The sequence below is a fragment of the Meriones unguiculatus genome, chromosome 19 (assembly GCF_030254825.1).
Source record: "Meriones unguiculatus strain TT.TT164.6M chromosome 19, Bangor_MerUng_6.1, whole genome shotgun sequence".
Classification (NCBI taxonomy): domain Eukaryota; kingdom Metazoa; phylum Chordata; class Mammalia; order Rodentia; family Muridae; genus Meriones; species Meriones unguiculatus.
In genome coordinates, this window is record NC_083366.1 from 45,696,436 (window position 1) to 45,721,345 (window position 24,910).

The window sequence follows — 24,910 nt, forward strand, 5'->3', positions numbered from 1 at the left end:
TATGATTTCTCTGTGTAGCCTTGGCTATCCTAGGCTCCATTTGTAGATCAGGCTGGCCTTGAACTCACAGAGATCCTCCTACCTCTGCCTCCCCAAGTGCTGAGATTACAGCATGCACCACTGTGCCTGGCTCTAGCTCTAGATTTAAAAAAATAACTTCCTTGTTCTCTTCCCATTAAAAAAGGATATACACCTAAAGATCAGGAACTGTCACTAACCACCCAAAAATCTCCCTTGTAAAAGATCCAAATCTTGTCAGAATCTCTTTGTACCCAATTCTACTTCTGTGAGGCCTCAGGAAAGAGTGTTATAGAAGCCTACAGAGGCTACGTCCGGGAGACTGCTTACAATACAGTCAGTATCAAAAGTCAAAACATGGATCTAATCTGAAGGTCTGATAATGAGAAGACGGCTCAGTGATTCATGACTCATTGGAATACTCTATAGGCATTAACGGGACATAAAGGCATGAGAATAATGCGGGAAATAATTATAAAAGAGTGGATTTTAGGTGTGTTATGCAAACTCATAAAGAAGAAACAAACAAAAAAAAAAAAACAAGCAACAAAGGGCAGGGCATGGCAGCAGTGGGGAAGAGGAAAATGGATCTGCAGTGTATATCTTCTCTCCATAATAAAATTTTATTCGTTCTAATAAGCTTAAAACTAAATACAATTTTAACTCACCAATCATTCCAAGCTTATTAAAATTTAAGCTAACAAATCAAGATACATGAAATATATATAAATGCATTATGTGTCTCTCTCATATACCTAATATTTATAAAAGTTTATTTCAGTATTTTAAGTCTGTGTGTGTGTGTGTGTGTGTGTGAGAGAGAGAGAGAGAGAGAGAGAGAGAGAGATTATACAAAATACATGGGACTCAAAGTGCATATGGAGTTCATGGGACAACTCTGAGGAATCCATTCTCTCCTTCCACCTTTCCACAGACTTTAGGGATCAAACTGAGGCTTTTTGCTTGTGGGGCAAATACTTTTATCCACTGAGTCTCCTCATATACCTAAATTCCATGCTATCAGTCCACCTTTGGGTAAGTTCAGTTGTGTCCGTTCGGTAGCTGGCTCAACTCTCTGAAAAGTGGTCAATATCTTGGAAAATGTCAAAGGGTTCTAGTAGACAAAATGAATGTCAAAGCCCATATACTTGCCCCAGCCTCTTCCTGAGACCTAGTTACTGTCCAGGACTCTAACAAGCAAAGCTTTCTAAGCCACAGTGGGTGAGGAGCAGGAAATTGACAAATGGATGAGGTTGCAGAAGTGACATTTGCCAGCCTGAAAACCGAAAGTGCAGAAGTCGAGAGAAGTATTTCAAAATGGACTAAACATTTTCAAAATTGATTACATGTTGGATGCCAGACCTGACTCTATTACAGGACATTATGTGGTAATGTCTCTGATGGTGACTAACACTGGGGTCTTCAGCAGCAAAGAAGCTGCCCTGCTGCGGACACTGTCTACTCAGAGAAGCACGTGGAAAACTCACTCTAGGAAACAATTTCGCTCGGTATATTCTCAGAGTATCCTGGGTACTTGTATTTCCTAAGACAGACTAACTAACCCCACATAACTACAGTGGAGTGCTTGCTTCTCCATAATAGGCAATGAAAGGGTTAAAGCTTAGCTTTTTCTGGGGAAAAAAAAGGGAGGGGGCAATTTATTAGTCGGAAGAAGGCACCCTTTTCATTGCACTGCTAACAAAGTACCTAAAGAATGTTTTTCAGTCTTGAAGCTTACACAGTATCCTCTGGTCTCCTTTCCTGGGAGACCTTCCTCCCCCCACCCCCCCAATACACACACATTGCTTTCCCTTCCATTACTCCCCACCCACCCACTTGCTTTATCACAGTCTTGAGCTGCACCAGTCTCTTGGGCTTTAAAATGGAGATAGGGAAACGTCAGTTTCTATTACAGCTAACAAGAAAGGCTCCTGCTCCCATCTCTGGGAGTGTGGTGAGTTCTGGGAGATACCAGCCTATCACAATGGTCAGGGCCGTTTGGAAACTTTTCAGGTTGTTGGTATTCATGGACCTCTTCCAAGTGAGGCACAAGCCTGAAAAAGAATGAATGGCAAAGATAACAAAAAAAGGCAAAGGATGGGGGAAAGCGGGACTTATCCAGAGCACAGAAGTAAACAAAACAAAACTGACCAAACAGCAAAATATTCAAGGGCACTGGAATCTCTGACCACATTTAGAATCACCCAGAAAGACGGAGGTTAAAGACTGCCCGGCCGTCTCTCAGAAGACCCTGAATGTTTAAGAGCTCCTTCGCATCCCAGGGGGGCAGAGGTCACTGCACTTCGCTGTTATTTAGCTGTTTACAGCCATGTTCCAGCGGTCCTTGTTGACAATGCTGTTTCCAGGCAATTTTCTAAAAACGTTCTGATTGCCGCTGCTTGTCATTAGCAGCTATAATTTGTTTTCAGGGTGGATGGTCAGCGCTGTAATTGCACTCGAAATGCCACCGGCTTTGTGTGATACTGGGTGCAAGTCTGCCTCCAACTTATTGCTGTTTCTTGAACCCAATTTCAATTAAGAAGAATCTGCCCTTCCCAGTTCCACAGATAATGGAAGATCATTATTTTTGTAGTCTTATGGCTATGCATTTCCACAGCACTTACATTTCCAGGCATCACGGTCTTTTGTTAATTATCTAGCTCCGGATTCCGAGCCCTAAACCATTTTGATTCTGATTTCTAGACTGGCCACTGAGGATAGTTAAGGATAGCTGGCTGGTGAGAGGTTCCTACCTTCCTGTTAAAATCCCCACCCTTTTTCCAGGCCACCCCACCCAGCTGGGACCTGCACAGGCTGGCTTCATTACTTTGTTTGATGCTTTTTGTGTGTGTGTGTGTGTTTGATGTTCTCTAAATGTATAAAATGCATTCCAAACACAAATATAGATTATTTGATGTCTTGGATTTCCCCCATTGCTAGTCAGCCACTTTCATTCACTCCTTTACCCCTTCATTAAAATACGAATTGAGCTCTCCTATGTCAGGCACGCAGTGAGTCAGGGGATGAGCTGCCTTACCATGCAGTTTACCAAAGGGACTGCCCAAAGGTATTTAGGGAGACTCAATGGGATTGTTTATACTTGGAAGGTTAGGGATGGGGGTGGGGTGAAGTTGGAATTTGGAGAGTCTGGTTGTGCATGGGCGGGTGAAACACACAGAGGAGGAAAATGGCATCCATTCTAGGGATGCCATGGAAGATGGGAACTCTGGGAATAGCAGGCTTCTTCATGACTAGAGGGCCTATTGTAAGAAATGATGGCATGTGAGGCTGGAAAATGGTTTGGAAGAAAGAGTGCAACAGATAACATGGCACATATTGTATGAGAGTAAGTTCCAGAGAGAGAGAAAAAAATAACTTAGTAGAATGAAAATATAAGTATCCATTATTCAAGAGAACTAAAGCAAAGCCAAGAAAATAGTTCTTAGGAAGGACAGTTGGTCATTAAGGAAGGTGTAAACCCTTTGGAAGATGTCGATCCCAGCCAGATTGGTTGGGGAGAGTTTTCTGGGTCTGCTAATGGATGCTTTTGTCTTTGCTTCCTTCAGACTTCCTACTGCCACTCCTTCTGACCCCCCCCCAACCCGGTTCTCTCAAGCTCCTTCCGTAAGACGTCTAGACATATTAATGACACTGGTTTTCACAGCTTATTTAAGAGGTACAGAAGGTGGGACTGGGGTACCATTGGTTGCTAGCAATTTGACTCAGCTCAGCCCTGCCGGCTTCTAAAGCCTGGGCCACAATGAGAGCGTTCACCTATATGAAGGGACCCTGCATGTCATCCGTCATGTATACCAGCTCCTGACCCACAGTCTTGTTCTATAAGGGTTCAAAATATAACATGATAGGAGCAGCTGCCATTTATTTAACAGCTACTGTGTGCCAAGACTCAAACTATTTATATTATCTCTATGATCTTTACTGCTAATTTTCAGCTTCACAAAATACAGAATCACTTGGGAGAAGGATCTTTGGGCATGCCTTAGAGGGATTATAGTAACTGTGTTAAGGTGGGAAGACCCACCTTACTTTTGAGCCTGCTCCCCAGGCAGGTAACCCTGCACTGTTTAGAGTGGAGAAAAGCAGCATGCATCCATCTGCTTCTAGACAATGGATGCAACATGTCTCACCACTGTGACTTTCCTGCCATGACCAACTGTACATTCACCCCCAAACTGTGAGCCAAAATAAGTCTTTTTCCCTTAAGTTGCTTTTTTGTTAGGGTATTTTATCACAGTCACAGGAAAACGGTCCAACTCAGTGGAGCCTGGTATCATCTGCCGTTTTACAGAGAAGGAGAGAAAAAGTAAGTGGTATGTCCAAAGTAATACAGACTAGAAGAAACAAAACTATCAGCTACCAAAGTATTGCATGACCCTGTCCCCCAAGCTTGTGTGTGTGTGTTCCTATGCATATTTATATATACACACATACATACACATGTTCAGATTGTGTGCCGGCACATACATTTGTGCATGTTCATATGGAAGGCATATTAATGTCAGCTATCTTCCGTGATTGGTCTCCATCTTGTTTTCTGAGACAAGGTCTCTCATTGAACCTGGAACTAATTTATTACCTGCCTGCACTGGGATCACAGGTGTAAGTTCCCAGGCTCATCGTTCTATGTAGGTGGTGAGGATCTGAACTCGGGTTTGTCATGCTTGCACCACAGCAAGTACTTTTATCCATGGAGTGATTCCCCAAGACCCAGATTGTGAGACTATCAAATCGTCTTACCAGAATAGCCTTTAGTTACATAGCACTGAAGACCCACGGTACAGCTTTTAGGGCGTCTCTGGTCACTAAAACGTTGGTCCTTCAGACATCAAGCATTTAAATGTTTATCCCTTCAGGATGAAAATATTCCATAAGGAGCCTGGGCACATTTGTGCATTCGAGGATAGACCACGATAGACTTAATCGCCTGCTTCTAGAAGGTGTGTTCATGCTGCTGTGTTGAATGTATCACAAAGGCTGTATAGGTTCACATGAACCTATACAAGATGGGAGCCTTGTTGGCAGAATTGGGTCACCAGGGCATGGACTTGGAAGGTAATGGCTTCTTATGGTGTTGGCCCAAGCTCTCTGTCACCAAGATGTGAAAGGCTCTTCCTCATATTCCTGCTGCAGAGGGTGGCCCCTTCCCTTCCGTGATGAAATCCACCCAAGACTTTGAGCCAAAATGAGTCTCTCTTCCCTTACGTGATTCCTGTTGGGAAGTTTGTGACAGCAATAAGTCAAGTAACCAATACAGAGGCCAGCATGGGCCAGTATCTCTACAGTGCCTGGGATTTCTGACATGAATTTTTGCCAAATGCCACCTTCTCCCACCACTTTAAGTTAAATGCTGTCCTCCTAAAATGCGTCTGTTGAGGACTTGATATTTTGATTTGCTTGGAGACAGCATCCTTTCAGAGGCTGTGAGGTCAGGGTTAGAGATATAGACTCAGTGATTAGAGAACTGGTTAGCATGAGTGAGGCCTGGGGCTCTCAATTCTGAGTATTGCAACAACAAAAATGCTTTGCCCAGTGTGGTGATACCATATACCTATAATACTTTCATGACATAGGATTTTCACATAGTCCTGTCATGTGAAAAGTGGAAACAGGGCGAGATAGGACACAAACGGAGGCCCCTTTACCAAAACAAAACGAAAATGAAAAGGCACTAGAGTTGTCCCCAGTGCATATCTTTAGACAAGGGGATATCTGGACACAGAGATCTGAACAGATGGAAGACGGGTGATAGAGAACCCGGAACAGGCCAGGCGATGTGTCCGGACAGACCTTCCCCTACAGGCCACAGTGGGAGCCCACCATGCTCACCACCTAGAATTTGATCCTCTAGTTTCTAGAAATGTGGGACAATGGACTTCTGTTGTGTGAGCCACCCAGTTTCTGGCACGTTGTTATGGCAGCACTACAAAGCTAGGACACCTAGAATCCCTGAACAAAGTATGGAGTGAGCTTTTCCTAAAAGATTGCCTTTTGAGTTGAGTGGCTCAACTGGTTAAGGATGCAAGAAGGAACGTTTGGACGCAACTCTTCTGGATAAAAAGTTAAAGGGATGAGTTAACCTTTGAACTCGTAGCCACTTTTAATTAATTTTTATTATTTTTTTCACAATTTATTCATTATATATCCCGACTGAAGCCCCCTCCCTCAACTCCCCCCAGTCCCACTCTCCCTCCCTCTTCCCCTCATCCCCTTCCCCTAGTCCACTGAAAGGGAGAGTTCTCCACCATTGCCATCTGCCCATTGCTTGTTAAGTCTCATCAGGACTGCCAGGATCCTCTTCCTCCGTGGCCTGGCAAGGCCGCATCATCAGGGGCGAGTGATCAGAGAGAAGTCAGCTGAGTTCATGATAGAGGCAGCCCCTTCTCCCCTCACTCAGAAATCCACATGGAGACTGAGCTGCCAGTCAGCCACATCTGAGCAGGAGATATAGGTCCTCTCCATGCATGGTCCTCTGTTCGGTGCATCAGCCTCTGCAGGACCCCTGGGCTCAGATTCTTTAGCTTCGTTGGTCTCCTTGTGGGGCTCCTGTCCCCTCCATGTCCCTCTATCCCCACCCCACTCTCCTTCCATAAGACTCCCTGCGCTCTGCCCAAAGTTTGGCCGTGACTCTTAGCATCTGCTTCAACCCTCTGTTGGGTGGGTCCTTTCAGAGGACCCTCTATAGTAGGCTCGAGAATGGGACCTCACTTTTGGGGCTCACAGAGGAGCCCCAGCAAGTATGCCAAACAAGTTCCCAGCAGCAGCAGCAGCTTCTCCCTTAGGATGTGTGAACACCCTGGTAACGAGGCAGCCTCCTCGCCCTCTTCTCTCTTGAAGTAATTTTCGGGACAAGCTCAAACACAGCCCTCACAGTCGGTTACGGGAGGAGTTAATGACTCTGCGCCAGAAAGGAATGACTTTTCTGAAATATCCTTTTGACGAACCTCCCTAAGGTAACACCCACTAACCCCCTGCTTGCTCCCCTAATTGAAGTTAGCAACTGTGTATCAGCCCGCAGAAGTCAGTACCCAGAAGGCTAATCTTTGTTTTTTTACATCTAAGAAACACTAAGTTTGCCGTTAGAATACAAGCCACCTGGAAGTCTCCCTTTCACTCTGTGAAAGTTCCCTGTAAATCTTTTCCTGCCAGCTAGCCACACTAAGGACCTCTCAGCACTTGGATCCAGTCCTCCGTGAAGGCTATTAGTTCCTCACCTGAGGTGATGACTGGAGAGTTCACAGAAGCTTGTTCTCCTCCCAAGGATTTCCCTCACTGGCCTATTGGCCCCATCTGAACGTCCTAATAAATACATCGGTTTGAAGTTAGCTGCTGGCTTCATTTCCGCAGAAGAAAAAAAATAATGTCTGGGGCCAGAGAAATGGTGCCATAGGTAAGAGCATGTATTTCTCTTGTAGAGAACCCAGATTGGTTCCCAGCACCCATGTTGGACCTGATGATAACCCCCTGTCACTCCAGCTGCAGGGAATCCAGTCTCCTCTCTGGATTTTCACATGTGCACATACACACACGCACAGTTTTCTCCAACTGAGTGTCATTGGCTATACAGACCTCACCTAAGGGTAAACCCTGGGCTCAGCAGTAGACGCCCAATACAAAACAAACTCAATGATATCTTTGGAGGGGTTTTTTGTTGTTGTTTGTTTTTGTTTGTTTGGTCTCACAATGGTTTTCTCTTTTAAATTATTTCATTTTTATGTACATATTCTATGTGTCTGTGTGAGGGTGCCAGAGTCCCTGGAACTAGAATTACAGACAGCTGTGAGCTGTCCTGTGGGAATTGAATCTAAGTCTTTTGGAAGAACAGCCAGTGCTTTCAGCCGCTAAGCCGTATCTCCAACTTCCATCTTACAATTCTTTGTTTGGGTTTTTCTTGTTTTGTTTTGCTCACCTTGCAGATTTTTTTTGGTTTATATATTATAGTCTCAAATTTTGTTTTCATATGTTTTTTGTGTGCTCAAGCATCTATGTCTCAGCGTCTGTATGTGTTTCTTGCATTTTTATTTTGGGTCTTCTTTTTTTCTGTTTGATCCTATTCTGGATTTTCTTTCTTTCTTTCTTTCTTTCTTTTTATTATTATACGCCTACTTGCATTCCAACAAGAGTGAAAAAAGGTGTGTATTTGGGAGTGGGGAGGATCTGGGAGGAGTTGGGAGAAGGAAAAATACAATCAGAATATATTGTATGATAATTTGATTATTCCCAGGTGGTGGTGGAGCACGTGTTTAATCCCAGTACTCCGGGAGGCAGAGGCAGGTGTTTCTCTGTGAGTTTGAGGCCAACCTGGCTTACAGAATGAGTTCCAGCACAGCCAAGGCTACACAGAGAAACCGTGTCTCAAAAAAAAAAAAAAAAAAAATCAAAAGAAAAAATTATCAATAAAAGTAAATCATAAAAAAAAATCTTTCAAATGGATAAAACATCCCTGTTTTCTGCCCTCACTCACTTGCATATAGATTAGGGTCTGGAAGAGACAGGTGGCAGAGTCATCACGGAGGCAGCTGACTGGTGGCCAAGAGACACAAAGCAGAGCACCCTGCAAGCCTTAGTGCAGCCAGGGTAAGGTGGGCCTCCCTCTTCCTAACAGCGCCGGGATTCCAGAATTTTCCCTGCCGGGCTCTGTACTCATAGTTTGGCGATAAGGCCCTGGATTCACAAGCAGCATCTTAGGAAATAAGTGCAGTAGTGCGAATTAGACCTGAAGGGACTAAGCTCTTCACGATTCTCATGGTGAGAGCTTCACGAGAGGATTAGCCTGAAGGCAAACAGAGAGATAGCTCAGCTGGTAGAGTGCTGATCACGCAAGCGTGAGGACCTGAGTTCAAGCCTCCCCATCTACTTAAGATACCAAGTACAGTAACATGAAACAACCCCACGTGTGGAGGGGCAGAGACAGATGTGCCCCAGAGGTTTGCTAGCCACACACTCTAGCCCCACAGTTCCCAACCTTCCTAATGCCGAGACCCTTTAGGACAATTCCTCACGTTGTGGTGACCTCCAACCATAAAATTACTTCTGTTGTTACGTCATAACTGTAATTTTGCTGCTTTTATGCATCAGAATCTAAGTACCTGTGGTTTTCAATGGATTTTCAATTAGGTGACCCCCTGCAAAAGGATTATTAGACCCCAGTGGCACAGGGGATGTGCCACTTTAACTTAAGTGGTGATTCCCAGGTCCCAGTAAGAGATCTTCTCTTTTTCTCCTTCTCTCTCCCTATTTCTCTCAACAATGTTTTTTACATTTTGTTGAAAACAGTTTTTGTCTTACATAATATATCTTCTACTGCTCCCAGTTTCTCCACCCTCCTTTCACATCCAGATCCAACCCCTTTCTGTCTCTCGTTAGAAAACAAACCAGCTTCTATGGGATAATAATAAAATAAAATACAATAAGATTAAAAAAAAAAAAACCTAACACATCAGAATTGAACAAAACAAACAAAAGAAAGAGAGCCCAAGAGAAAGCACAAGAAACAGAGATCCACTTGTTCCCATAGTCAGGAATCCCATAAAAGACCTAAACCAGAAGCTAAAATATATAGGCAAAGGATACTCTTTGCTCCTCCTCATTCATGGGGTTCCCTGAGTCCTGAGCGGCCCAATGTCTCTCACCCTCCGCCTAAGGTCTGGCTGTGGGTTTCTGTGTTTGTTCCTATGTGCTACCAGAGAGATTTTTTTTCCTTTAAAAACATACTGAAGGATGATTAAGGAAGAGTTCCCATGTTGATCTCAGTTCGCATGCATGTACACATATGTGCAGATGCATATCCCTCCATACGTGCCTGCATATAAACAAATAAATAAATAATACTGAAGGCAAACTTCTCAATTTTTTTTTTCACAAAATAGGTTTCACTGGTCCTAACTCTATAGAAAAACCACACCCTGTTTTAGTCTGTCATTTTTTTGAAGACAGAAAATACTGGTAAGCCAGGAGGTGGGCCTGGTAGCTCAGACCTGCAATCCTGTTTGTTTGGGAATCTGAAGGGAGGAAGATCTCAAGTTCAAGGCCTGCCTGAGTGATAGAGTTTAAGGACATGCTGGGCCACTTGCTGAGGCCTTGTCTCAAGATAAAAAGTAAAAACTGGTGTAGGGAAGTATGTAGGTTGTGGAACACTTGCCTAGAATATGCCAGTGTTTGCTCCAGGACCACTCTAGAAATGAAAGACAGACAGATGTTCTGGAGACACAGAAGCATAACTCAGCATGAGTGTGGGCTTAGCATGCACTTTTCAGAGTGAACCTGTTTGCTGTGGTGACTTTCAAGTGTCAACCTGATACACCTAGGAAAAGGAAACTTTAGTTGAAGAATTACCTTCATCGTGTTGGCCTGTGGCTATGTCTGTGGGAGCATTTTTTTTTTAATTGCTAACTGATGTGGGAGGGTCCAGCCCACCCTGAGCATGCCATGCCTAGTCAAGGAAGCCTGGGCTTTGCAAGAAAGACAGCTGAGGAAGCCGGGGGAACAAGACAGTAGTAAAGAGCATTATTCCTCCATGGTCTCTGCTTCAGGTTCCTGCCTGGAATTCCTGCCTTAGTTTCCTTCCTCAAGGGACTGTAAAACTCAGTGGATCTGTAAAACTGAATAATCCTTTCCCCCTCTCAAGTTACTTCTGGTCAGTGTTTTATCACAGCAATAGAAGGCAAATTGAAACACTGTCAAGACACAGAACAGCAGGTCTGGTCCAGGGTAGAGGACTTACATAGCACCTGTGAGACTTTGTGTTTTATTCCTAGCATGGCTAAAACAGAACAAGTCTCCCCTCCCAATCATCCCCCAATAAAAGAGCAGCTGGCAAGCAAGCTGACACACTCTGTCTACCAGATAACATAGCCAGGGTTCTGTTACTGCCTGGACGGGTTGTGTAATGGGTCTAGTGCAAAATGAAAGCACATACCCTCTGTTCATAAACTAGGATAAACATTAGTAAGATTTTCTGCTTCCTTCCCTTTCTTCCTCCCTAGTCTCTCCTTCCTTCCCCTCTTTCTTCCCTCCTTCTCTTCCTCTTCTTCCTCCTCTTTCTCTTCCTGCTCCTCCCCATTCTTCCCGTCCTCCCTCTCCTCCTCCCTTCTCCTCATCCTGTTCCTCTTTTTACTCTTTCTCTTCCTTCCCCTCCTCCTCTTTGTCCATCTCCTCCTCCTCTTCTTCCTTCTCCCCACTCCCACTCCATGCAGCACTAGAGATTAAACCCAGGGCTTTGCACATGCCACACTTGCTCTGAGATACACCCATCGGCTCCCCACCCCACCCCACCCCATTAATTGCGCCATTGCTCTTGATGCAAAGCAATGACAAGTGACACGTAAAAGGACAATTCAACTTGTCTGTGGAATAACCACAAATATACACTCTCGCTTTATACCCTAATCGCCTTGGAACCGAACACAAGTCATTTCCACTGATTTCCCTAGGTGCTGCCTTGGCACTCATCTCATCCCACTGGTGAGCTAGGAAGGCATAGAAAAGAGTAGCAGCGAGTGGGTTTGCAGATTTATTTGATATTTAATTATGTAGACAGCTTTGTGCATGCACACACACATACACACACACACACACACACACACACACAGACATGTGGCAGCTGCATGATGTGGGTGCTGGGAGCCGAGGGGGAGTCCTGTGTCAGAGCTGTAGACTCATTCTAACTGCTGAGACATCACTCTAGGCCCCAGGCTTTGCCTCTCTCCATGGCAGCATTTTCAGCCTTTGTGGTTGGCTAGCACAGGGGACAAGCATAAATGAGGATAGTATAGGATTCTTCAGTCACTCATGCTTCTGGGAAGACTTTGAAACCATTTTGCATTTGAGGCAGGTTCTGATCAGAAGGGATGGATGGCTTCTACAGTCTTTAAGGTCTTGCTCGCTCAGAACTCATTTCCTTTGAACTCACACTGGTTCCTGCTGAACAGTGCACATGTGAGTGCCAGTTTTGAGACTGAGGGTCATCGAGCCCACTATAGATGGTCCCCCACATGGGCTGGTTTGACTTAACCATCTTCCAAATTTACAATAGTGTAGGAGCAATCTATATTCAGTAGAAGCTCAGATTTTGATATTGGATCTTTCCTGGCTGACGGTATTGGTTGGGCCTGTCTTGCAGTGCTATACCACTGGCGAAAGCCATAATCTGCATTTGTCATGAGGCAAAGCCATTGTCACTCTAGCCTGCTAAACTGTGGAGTGTAGAGATCTGTAAGCATCGAACATATTTCATCTTAGGACACTTTCAGTTTTTTTAATGAACTTTTCTGGATGCCACTTCACTGTAAGTTAAATACAGCCCTGTCATACCTTGAAAAGTACGTGGTGACTCATTCAGCAAGGAATGATGAGAAACACAAATTGCTGATATCCTCTTTACTGGAATGATAGTTCATTATCCCATCATTAGGGCGTTGCTTGTCCCTAATGAAGTCAGGGTTCCCTGTGCTACACCAGGCATGTGCGTATGGATCCGACTTGAGTACCATGGAGTGACATGAGAATTTGAGTCATGGTCTAGATGGAGGAAAAACTCCCATGTTTCACCTGAGTACACTCAAGTTGATCCATACCACCCACCACCCATACTCCACCACAGCTTTGGCTCTCTTTCACTCTTTGGCCTCTGTGATCTTCTCTACTTGCTCCCCTTCTGTTTTTCCCTTCATTATAAGTGTCTCTCAAGGTAGTCTCTTTACTTTGTATTTGGCTTCATGTGCTGCTGTTGTTTTTACTGTTTTCTGTCCCCCCCACCACACACACACACACACACACACACACACACACACAGGGTGACACTGGAATCCTCATGCCCAGTACTTCAGAACGTGACCCTATTTGAAGATCAGTTCTTTCCAGAGATGCTTAGGCCTTAACAAAGTCCTCAAGTGGATCAATCCAGTGTGATCTTTTTAAAGTGGAGAAACTTGAACACTGAGATACATGAACTCATAAAGGGACAGTCATTTTGTATGAGTCACGGTAGGTTGTCATGACACTACATAGCTGAGCAAATTCGTTATTCACACTTCTGGAATCTGGCAAGGCTGTTATCAATGCCTTTGTTGGTTTGTTCCTTTGTGGGAGCTTCTTTCTTGACCTACAATGAGCCTGCTTCCTACTTTGTCCTCACATGTGGAATGAGAAGGAGAGGGTCAGAGACAGGGAGAGAAAAAGAAGGGGAGGAAGAATGTAAGAGAAATTCTATCAGGAGGGCCTTACCTTCATGACTTAATCTAATCCTAATTATCTCCCACTGGACCCATCTTCAAACTGAGGACTAGCGATTCAACATAGGAATTTTGGAGGAACACAACTCAACCCATTGCAAATGTAAAGCCAAAGAGAGAGGACAGGGAAATTTTTCCTTACCTCCCTTAGAACAAACCTCAGTCTCTGATGTGGTTTTATGGTACTTTCTCATAGTAGCCTTAGAAATGAAGGCCTTCATTTAGTTTAGAATGAAACATTTGCTTTTAGGTTTGCTGTGTGTGTGTGTGTGTGTGTGTGTGTGTGTGTGTGTGTGACACTCTACAGAATATTGGAAATGTCTTTCTCCAAATATTTTGTTTCTTTTTTGGGGTGAAGTGCATAGACAGCAGTATTATTTGTACTAACCAAGAAATGGAAGAAATCCATTAGTTAAAAACAAGTGTTTACACAAAACGTATATTATATCACTTTGTATGAGTTTACAAAAATTTGTACACAAAATGGCATATTTTATCCAAGGGAATATTATGTAGCCAGACACAGGAACCAATTGTCGGTGCGTGTTAACTCCATGGAGGAGCCTTGAAAATGTACTACATTTTAAGACCCAAACACAAAAAGATCACGGGTCTTACAGATAAAATAGATAAAATAGACAGATTCCTGAAAAAGAGTAGGTAAGTGGCTGACAGCAGCTGAGAGGAAAGAGAATGTGGGGTGACTGACAATGAGACTGTGAGTTTCTTGGGATAATGGGATGCTCTGCACCCCACTCTGGAGGATGGTGATGGACGCTCAATCTCAAATCACACCGAGAGCCGCTGCACTGTGTAGTTTAAAAGAGTGAACCGACTGGATGAAGATTCTCGAGTGGGGAAGAAGAGACAAGGGTGGGAGGGAGGTGGAAGGTGAGGGTGGTCGGTATGCAAAGCACACGTGAGAAAAGTCCAAAAATAATAAAGGTTTAAATTTTTTAAAGGGTGAACGGTATGACACACGAGTGATACACCCCCCAAAATTCAATTTCCTCACTTAAGTGTTAGCCAAGAATAAGGTATTCTTCCCTTATTTTTAGGAAGTGTGTTGAGGAGAATATAAAGTATGTTTCTTGAGGATAAATAGAGAGTGTGCTCCTTGAGGATAATATACAAGCCTGCTGAATCACTGCTCTGTCCTGAGGTCCTTATTTAATGTGATTGCCTCATCTGAACAATGCCTCCCAGCTTCTGAATCAATACTCTCTCCCAGGTTCTTGAAACCTTGATGCCATTTTCACTTTTATACTAAATTACACCAAGTTAAAAACAAAACAACTCCCCAGCTCACCTTCAATTTCAGAAGTACAACATTCCCACGAGTGTTTCCAATTCCCCATTGTTGGAGGTGCAAACCTGTGAAAATCAACTTTGTCACATTGGTAGAAATTATCTCTATTCATCCCATCACGTGCTTCCGCTCACAGGAGGAAACAGTATTATTGTTCACTTATTTCTTCCAGCCACGTATGGGCCCAATGCATGTATGTTACTATTTGTTCAGCAGCCAATGTAATGTTTTGGAGCTGAATCGGTTTTAGACCGTAACGCTGGGATGTTAGAGCAGACTGGACTTAAATACAAGTATTTCAAGCTGCTACTGGGTGCTGCCCGCAACCCAAATCATCAATCATTATCAAATCTAAAATGAAAATCACCAGCTAGGATGAGGGCATAAGTGAAATATGGGTTTCTGGCATATGGCACTCAATCAGATATAAGCCTTTCAAACCAGTCAGTTAATATCAAATGCTCCAAGGTAATTAACAAAGAAAGAAAGAAAGAAAGAAAGAAAGAAAGAAAGAAAGAAAGAAAGAAAGAAAGATGAAAACTCTATTTTTTGCTTCCTTCCAAAATAAAAAATTGAACCAAGCAAAGTCATTTGTTGGTTTGAATGGCTTCACCTTCAAGTTCTGAAATCTGCAAAAGTCAAGAAAACATCCAGGTTCAACCTCAGGCCAAACTCATTTACTGTGTATAAAATTAAGTTTCTGGAACCCTGAAGCTGGTTGCAATTCCAGGAAGATTTCTCAGGAGAAGCCAGAGAAGTAGATTAATGGAAGAGGCATCAGTTAACTCACCACAGGGCCACCCAGGCCCAGGCAGCCCTGGCCTGCCCGGAGCAGGGACATCTTGTGGGATGGGGTGATAATTGCCTGGATGTAAAGTCTTCTCCCAGCTTCCTCCTAGTGGCCTGTTATTGATTTGTTGTCTGTATCTTGGTCTAGACCCCACAGCTATTTACTTTCTCACCGGGGCAAACACTTCTCTGTGTCCAATGTATGCAAAAATAGAACTCTTTTTTAGTATGTCCCCAGAAAAATGTGTTGTTTTTTTTTTTTTAACTTCAAAATATTCTAAGGTTGAGAAACAAGTCCTTACACAGATCCCACCTTCTTTTGTGCCCCCCGCCGCCCAGTTTCAGTCTCTTATCACCAATGCTTTTACCCCAGGAAACATTGAACAGACTGAACAGAACACCCTCACCCTGGGGAAAAAAGGGACCAAAAATGCTCACAGAATAGAAAATAATTTGGGTTCGTTATTGAGGGCTGGTGGTAATGGACCTTAGCTCTTAAGATATACATGAAAATTTAATGATCACAACTGACCAGTCCTGTCTGATACAGCACATATTCCAAATAAAGTCCACAAGGCACAATATGTAAGTATGCCTTAAACTGAATAGAAAATATATTCAATAAAACAAATACTTGAGTTGCAACCATGCATACGTACCCTTGCAACTATCGAGGATTCACCAGTGAGCAGAGTAACTGAGCCCACTGCTATGTTGTTTAAGTTAACTATGGAACCATCATGCAGATTGGGGAGTACCTGAAAAGGAACATATTATCGTGGGAGAAATGTTTCACCCAGACTTACAGGATGATAGAATGTTTCCTGTGAAAAGCAACCTGCACATAAAAGCTCCATTTAGTGTGCATATGTGTGCTAAGCATCTAAAATGTATCAGCAGACACTGGTATAGCCTTCAGAGGTAGATCGACAAGTAAAATGAAGCCTTGCCCTCATTAATCTTTAAGGCCCCACATTGCAGAAAGACAATAAGTCATAGAGCAGTGTAAGTAATGGCTGCCCTGGAGAGCATTAGCCAAGGGAAGGCAAATGTCTTGAGGGTGTGGCTGCAGCCTTGCATGGTGATGCCAGGGACATCCTTGTTGGTAAGGCAGCATTTGAACAGAAGGCAGCGAGGGAGAATCAAGGTTTTGGCTTGGAGCAACAGCAATCTGGGAGCATAAGAACAAGTACAAAGGCTCATAGGTACATGGACGCTGAGTGGGCTCAAGATTACTGACAGGGACAGTTGGCCTAGAGTACCTTGAGCCCAGGAAAGGTGGGAGAAAGTGCTACCAGAGCTACATCTGCTCTCTTCTCATCCACTGGAAGGTGATGCTCAAATGTGGTGACTTGAGATGATTTCTTAAGCAGAGTAGCTTTTTAATTATTATGGTCTTACTCTGTTCCAGGCTGACTTGAAACTCACTGTGTGGCCTCAGACTCACAGCCATCCTTCTGCCTCAGCCTGCCAGGTGCTGGGATGACAGCATGAAACACCTATCTGCTCTGAAGAGGCAGTTTTAAAGGGTCCTTCTCATTGCTGGGATAAGAAAATGAATGCTAAAGGAACAACAGAAGCATAGGAAGATGACATAAGATGACATCGCCTTTAACTAAACAAAAGACCAGGGTGGGGACTGTAGACATGGCTGTGTGAGCCATGTGTAAGCATAAGGACCCGAGTTCAGATCTCCAGAACTTATATAAAAAGCCAAGTATGGGAGTAATGGCCTACAGTCCCAACATTTGGAGGTGGAGACAGAAATATCTCTGCAGCTGGTCTAGCTGAACTGATGAGGTCCAGGTTCAGGGAGAGACCCTGTTAAAACAAGGTAGAGAGCAGCCGAGATGCCTACTCTAGCCTCCACATGCATACCGCCATCACAAGTGCAGATACATATAAAACTTTTAAAAAATAAGTTCTTTTAAGAGAGGGCAAGGGTGGCACAGGGCTGTCGGCATGGAAACAGGAGCAGCAAGAAACAGTTAGATAGTGGATAGATGCTCTCGAAAGTGGGCAAACTATTTGCATCACGAGACCAAGGGTTTGGGCCTAACTGAAGGGAAGAATGAAGCTGCCATTGATTGAGCTCAGAATGACCACAGGGAGAACAGGTCGGCTGGTGGGATCAGCCATGAAGATCTGAACCTGTTAGCCTTGAGACTCCTGTTGCTGGTGGTACTGGATTAGAAGCAGAGGCTCAGATATCTGGATGGCGGAGGCAGTAAATAGGTGGCATTTAAGCCCTGAAATGGATGAGCTCCTCCGTAAGTGAGTCATCCCATATCTGAAAGTCAACTAAAAAACCAGCCTGGACCCAGTGATAAGAGATCATTTGTGTGGGGAGAGAAAAAAGTCATAACAGAGCATGGAAACTCAACGAGTATTTATACTCCAGATCCAGTTTTCACTAGACATCTCAAAACGGTTCAATAAAGAGTCAACACAGACAGTAAGGGCAGTGTTTGCCAAAGACAAATCACAGCTGCTTCAGAAAGGGGATTGGGACAGCCATGGATCACAGCTTGCCTGTTACACGGCCTCATCCACTCTACATACTCCAAGTAGACGGAGGATTTAAGAAGAACCACATACCCTCCCATGACCTCTAGACGCTTGACGCTCCTGTGAGTTTAACCGTGTACTTCAACTGATTTTGTTTTTCTAAATAAGTACCTGTACTTTCGATAAGACATGCTAAGAAACATCAACACACATGGCATAGAGCTTTAAAACAGTAAGAGCGTTTACATTTTTCCATCTGTGCAATGAAACTGTTAAGAGACAATGCTGGATGTCTAGCTATCTCTATGTATTGGTGGCCCTGGTGCCCGTACTCTCCTAGCTCACTGGCGGAAGTTCTAAAAGACCCTTAGAAGAGAAGAGTCCCCTCTATCACTTGAGGACCAAAAATCCATTTTGCAACTGCAAGGCCGTGCAAAAAACTAAAATGAAAAAAGAAATTTTGCTGTCTGGTTTCGTGGAGTTTCCAGGTAGTATCCAGAGGTATGTATGAGCTGGTATGTCGGTCATACTGAATTTTCACTGAATCCTCTCCACTCTTGACCCAGAACTCCCACCCGCAGTGGAACCTGTTAAAATTAAACTAATGGTAACACTTTGTTTAATTTCATGACTTGCAAGGAGAGCTCCCTCTCCAAGAACCACTGATTGCTTTTGTTCCTTTCCTGGGGGCAAAATGCTTTCATACCCTTGAAGGGGAGGTCCTTCTCGGCTGAGCCAGCTGTCTCTCAGCAAAACCAAAACATACGCTGAGCATTGCTGTCAGCGGTTAAACTCACCGACAGGACCCCCACTCCCACAGCTGGCCACGCAAATACAAGGGCCGGGTGGCCTTTTCTTGGAGTGAGTTATGCTGGCTGGCGAAGTCTCCATGCAGAAATCTCTCCCAGACGTCCAGAGCCCTGCTGCCTGTAACCAGCAGTGAGCCATTTTTTTTTTTTTCTTATTAGCACTGTGTGGAAAACATTCTTCAAAAGGGCTTCATGTTGAAGTCAGCGGGAAGGTGGGAAGGAGGTGTCGCATAAAGAGTAAGGAAAGGGAGCTGACAGCGAGGGGGTGGCATACAACTGTGGGGGCCACAGTTTTATTACGGGCTGTATTGCTATCCTGGTACAAACAGAGTAGGTAACAATTAAGAGAGAATGATTCCAGTATGGCCCAAACCCACAAGCTCATGTCTAATGTGGTCTTATTATTTGTTTATATGAAAGCTTAATAAATGAGTGCAGATTCAACCTGATCTGTAATTGGCTTGCTAATTCAGTACAAATTATAGGTTGAAGACGGTGCTTTTCAGCTGTGGGAAATTTTGCCCTTCTCTCCCAGAGGCTATTAGAAATATCTGAAGAGGCTTTGGGTTGTCATAACAGGGAACTTCAGGGGAGGTTCTACTTGCATCGAGTGGGTAGAGGCCAGGAGTGCTTTAAACATCTTACAGCACATAGGGACAACCTCTTCCCCTAAAGAATTAGCCAGCCCCAAGTACCAACTGTGCCACGGGGGATAAACCCTGTCCCAGGGCTAGGCTTGGAGCTGTGACAGAACTGGAACCCAGTGATGTCCAGTCACACTTGACCCAGGAACACCGGTGAACGCACTCAAAGCGTAGGTATGAAGAGCGTCCCGCTCCAGTGATGCTCACCTTCAGAATTTCACCGTTATGCTTAACCCCATATTGGGAAGGTTGGAGTTTGGTCCCTGGATTTGATGTTTACCATCACCTCATATCCAGAAGGCTAGAAGTCTTAGCCAGTTCCCGCAGGGCCCACTATAATGACGCCTTTCACCCAGTGAGTCCTGTTGAAGAAGGTCCCGTATAGATATTATATACTAATATCCAGTATATACAAAGAACTAAAGAAGCTGAAAAGCAGCAAACCAAGTAATCCACTTAAAAAATGGGGAACAGAGCTAAACAGAGAATTCTCGACAGAGGAATATCGAATGGCAGAAAAACACTTAAAGAAATGCTCATCCTCATTAGCCATCAGGGAAATGCAAATCAAAACGACCCTGAGATATCACCTTACACCCATCAGAATGGCCAAGATGAAAAACTCAAGCGATAACACATGCTGGAGAGGTTGTGGAGAAAGGGGAACCCTCCTCCACTGCTGGTGGGAATGTAAACTGTACAACCACTCTAGAAAGCTATCTGGCGCTTTCTAAGACAAATAGGAATAGTGCTTCCTCCAGACCCAGCTATACCACTGCTAGGTATATACCCAAAGTTTGTTCAAGTACACAAAAAGGACACTTGCTCAACCATTTTTATAGCAGCTCTATTTGTAATAGCCAGAACCTGGAAACAACCCAGATGTCCATCAATGGTGGAATGGGTACAGAAATTGTGGTATTTTTATACAATGGAATACTACTCAGCAATCAAAAAGGAGGAAATCATGAAATTTGCAGGCAAATGGTGGGATCTAGAAAAGATCATTCTGAGTGAAATATCCCAGAAGGAGAAAGACAAACATGGGATATACTCACTTATATAGACCTATAAGATACGATAAACATAATGAAATCTATACACCTAAAAAAGATAATCAATTGAGCGGACATGGGGTAAGATGATCAATCCTCATTTAGAAAGACAGATGGGATGTGCATTGAACGTATGACAGGAGTCTACTAAGCGCATCTGAAAGACTCTAACTAGCAGTGTTTTCAAAGCAAAGACTCACGACCAAACCTTTGGCAGAGTACAGGGAATCATAAGAAAGAAGGGGAGTTAGTCTGATGGGGAAAGGATAGGAGCTCCACAAGGACCAAATATATCTGGGCACAGGGTCTTTTCTGAGACTGACATTCAACCAAGGACCATGTATGGATATAACCTAGAACCTCCACTCAGATGTAGCCTGTGGTAGCTCAGTAACCAATTGGTTTCCCAAAGTGAGGGGAACAGGGACTATTTCTAACAGGAACTCAATGACTGGCTCTTTGGTCTCCCCACCCCTGAAGGGAGGAGCAGTCCTGTTAGGCCACAGAGGAGGGCTTTGCAGCCAGTCCTGAAGATACCTGATAAAACAGGATCAGATGAATGGGGAGGAGGTCCCCCCTATCAGTGGACTTGGAAAGGGGCACAGTGGAGATGAGGGAGGGAGGGAGGGACTGGGAGGGAATGAGGGATCGGGACACGGCTGGGATACAGAGTTAATAAAATGTAACTGATAAAAAATAATAATAATAATGATAATAATAATAATAAAAGACCAAAAAAAAAAAAACTGCTCAGGTGATATATCCTGATGAGTGACAGAAATGCCTTGCTTCTCAGCTTCTAAGATTCCCCGCTAATTGAATGTCAGACAATGGCCATGCAGAGCCATATCTTCTGCTGACATCTTCTGCATGTCATCTCCCTCTGAGGGATGATAATTCTTTCTACATGTCCACTCCACAAGCACGGTCTTTAGCCATTGTCTGTTTTCCCTCTCCAGACATTTCCACCCCAAAAGCCATATTAACTGATTAAGGGCTGGTCCAAAGAGCTTCCCTCATTGGCTGCTTCTGTCTGTTGCCTAATGCACTTTAATGGCAACTCACCCATGCTCAGTGCCACCCTCATGGAGGGTTTATGTGGGAAGGGCTTTCACAGTTCCTTCCACTAGTTTAGCAAAGCCTGCAGACATGAAGAGCTGCAGAGAGCTCATGTATGAAGACAGGGTATCTGAAAATTTCCCTCTGTCTAAAGCCTGATCCTCCTCTTGAACACCACCTTCTCCTCCTCCTCCTCCTCTCCTCCTTTTCCTCTTCCTTCTCTTCCTCCTCCTCCTCCTCCTCTTCCTCCTCTTCCTCCTCCTCCTCCTCCTTCTCCTCTTCCTCCTCCTCCTCCTCCTTCTCCTCTTCCTCCTCCTCCTCCTCCTCCTCCTTCTCCTCCTCCTTCTTCTCCTCCTCCTCCTTTACAGTTTCATGAAATCCAGGCTAACCTCAAATTTCCTATGAAGCCAAAGGTGATCTTGACCTGTCTTGCTCCTGTTTCTTTTCCCTAGTGCTTAGATCACAGGCACACACACTGTTTATGCAGTGCTGGGGATTGAACCCAGGGCTCCATATATGCTAGGCAAGCACTCTACCAACTGAGCCACATCCCTAGCTTTCTGCTTCATTCTTAAAAATTTATCTGCTAAACAGCAAAGATGCTCAGAATTGGACTCAGAACAACCAGCTCTCACCCAACCACATCTTGACTCAGGGAGAATCCACTGACTTGGGGAATTCACTGGAAATCTGAGCAGGGAGTTTAGAAATTTCTTCAGTCCCCTCCCTACACCAGCATAATTTCAATTGGTAATCCTCTCCTTCCAGCCTCTGCTCTGGCTTCTGCTGGCCAACCAATTCTTCTCTTTAGCAATATGACTTCTGGGTATGTATATTGTATTTTCCCACAGATATTCCTAGAGTCTATGTTAATATTGGAGAGATCTGCCATTCATACCAGAAAAGCCTTTCTCCAGCATTCCAGAAGCTTCCATGGTAGGAAATAATGTCTCTGGCTTGGATTCTGGGCTTTGTGATAATGTGTGCCCTGGAATGTGTCTTCTTGGCTAATGGAAACATGACTGACTAACTGCAGAGCAGGAATGGAATTGGAACCCAGCTGCTATCCAGACTGCCAAGGCTGAGGTAGTGAAGCAGAAGGGTGGGAGGGAATGGAACTCATCTTCATCCTCCTGGCAAAGCCTGGGGGATGTCTCATCCATAACAGCTCCATCACTGCTCCCCACTTTATATGCTCCTTTCCGCAAGGACTGAGAGAAGGGAGAAAGCAGGCCTTCTTCTCGTTAGCCTTCATTCCTTGAACCAAGTCGTGACAAGCCACTGATTTCTATCCTATAAATTATTCAAAATTCCACCTTCGCACTGAGATTGGAAAATCAATCTCCCTGATTAAAAAGTGACCAGCTTCACATTGCCAAATGTTTCTTTAATCTTCTAATTATGTCTAGTTACAGACAGCAGGAGTCTCAAAGAGGCAGGGAGCTGCGCTCTGCACTAACTGAACTCAAAAGATCTATAAGTCCATCAGCCTTTCTCTATAGCCATCTGGCCTCATTACTGTCAGGTAGCACTACTTGCAGAAACGCTGTGCAGACCATGATGCTCTTCTCTTTACTTCTAGTCCAGGATCACAAGGGAAAAAAGTGTTGTAGTGTTGTTTCTCAACTCTAATTATGAGATCTTAGAAAGATTATCTGTAACCCCCACACTGGGTAGGCAGAGACTTCAACATCTCTGGGGCTTGATGGCCAGCTAGTTAGACCGAATCAGAAAGCTTCAGACTTGGTCTCTACACACATGCACACATACATACATGCTTTCACAAAGATATCATAGCATTACAAGTGTCAATGCCAATGAGAGGAGGAGATTGAGAGAATGCCAATGCTGGTATATAAGCCTAAAAATCCAACCTAAACCAGCTAGCATAAACAGAGCTGAGGTAACCCAGGAGCATGTATAGTCTACATGGACTCCATGCGCCAAGGTTTGTGGAAGAATTACAATCACTTCCACCAGCCAGTGCTTCCGGAAAGGTGGCTCCTTTCTGCTGAGCCAGATGAAAGTCAGCTCCTAGACGGCTTTCCAAAGTAAGCAACAGATTACTGAGTGCAAAACAAGGAGAGCGAGCTCCAGGTTAGCCTTGCAACAGTCCTGGAGACGTCATTTATTATGCACACTCTTTGAAAATGCAGAGAAGTCTACGATAACAGAGCTCAAAGAAACCAAAGCATTTCAACTGCCAAGTGCAGAAACACAACCAGCTCTTCCTAACTGGACGCCCTGAGGACTGTCAGCAGACACTCCCGCTGACTAACGGCTTTCTCAAACGCCCTGAGCCACTGTTTGAAAATACCCTTGCCATGATATGGATTGCACTGTCCGTTTCACAGCCCCCTTTCAAGTGTCTTCTGGAGATATGGCACCATGATTGGAAATTTAGGGTCCGCTCTAAACAGAGAGCAGACCCCGACATAGAGTGGCAACCTGTGATTCCATCACGCAGAAGGTTTTGCACAGGCTGCCTGGGTGTATAAACCACTGGAAAACCGAAAGCTCCACGGCGAAGGATTGCAGGCGGGGGGTGGGGAGGAGTGACTGGAAGGTTCCACAGTATCTGTGACCTCTGCAGTGAACCCCGCCTCGCCCTGCAAGGCTGCCTCCTCTCTTATCAGGCAGGGCACTGACAGCACCTGCTGGAGATGATGCATTCCATGGCCTTACCCAGCACGAGTCCATGATAACAGGAGGGCATGACTCTCGTTCTTAAAAGACAAATTCTTCCTCTATGCTGGAGTTTCAGCAGCCACACTGAAATCTCCAGCCAATACTGAAAATGGGAAATCCTTGAAACTGCTCTAAAGAAGGTAATTTAATTCACATTCCATAAATGCATAATTTTTTTCTAATCTCAACACTAAAAAAATCCAACCTTTAACTAATTTGACACCCCAGGAGAGCTGAGATAGTTGCAGTGGGCTGATGATTTTCCTTATAAAATCAGCATTAAAGTGTCATTTACTTGTGTACTTCAAATGTCACTTGAAATCCCTTTTATCTGGGGCCCAGTAATTGCCTCCAGAGAACACACACATAGACACAGACACACATACATATACACACACATACATTCAAACATGGTCACATATGACAATATACACACACATATATATGATAAACACATACACATAAAGTACTTGCTAGATCTTATGAAGCAGAAAGAATCCTTACCTCAAAGTATTTCCCTCCTGCCCAAACTTATTTCTATGTAAGGGCATGAACAATGAATTAATATAGGTCATCAGACAGTAGCATTTACATAGGTCAAATGATAAGGGCACTATAGGTCTGAACATATACAGAAATGTAAATATAGAAGTGGCTTGAATGACAATGCGCCTCATAGGCTCATATATTTGAATATTTGGCTCCTAGTAAGGTGGGCTGTGGGAGAAGGTTTAGGAGGTATGGCCTCGTTGGGATAGGTGTGTCACTGCGGGTGGGCTTT

General features: G+C 44.2%; 1 long non-coding RNA gene across 1 annotated transcript in view; it reads left to right on the forward strand.

Moving 5' to 3' along the window:
* The window catches only part of LOC110548212 (uncharacterized), a 61,221-nt gene extending 42,121 nt beyond the window's left edge, over window positions 1–19,100 (forward strand). The window contains exon 8 of the long non-coding RNA XR_009587801.1: window positions 16,778–19,100. This is a non-coding gene — a long non-coding RNA (uncharacterized LOC110548212). The remainder of the gene's footprint in view (window positions 1–16,777) is intronic.
* Window positions 19,101–24,910: the final 5,810 nt, after the last annotated feature.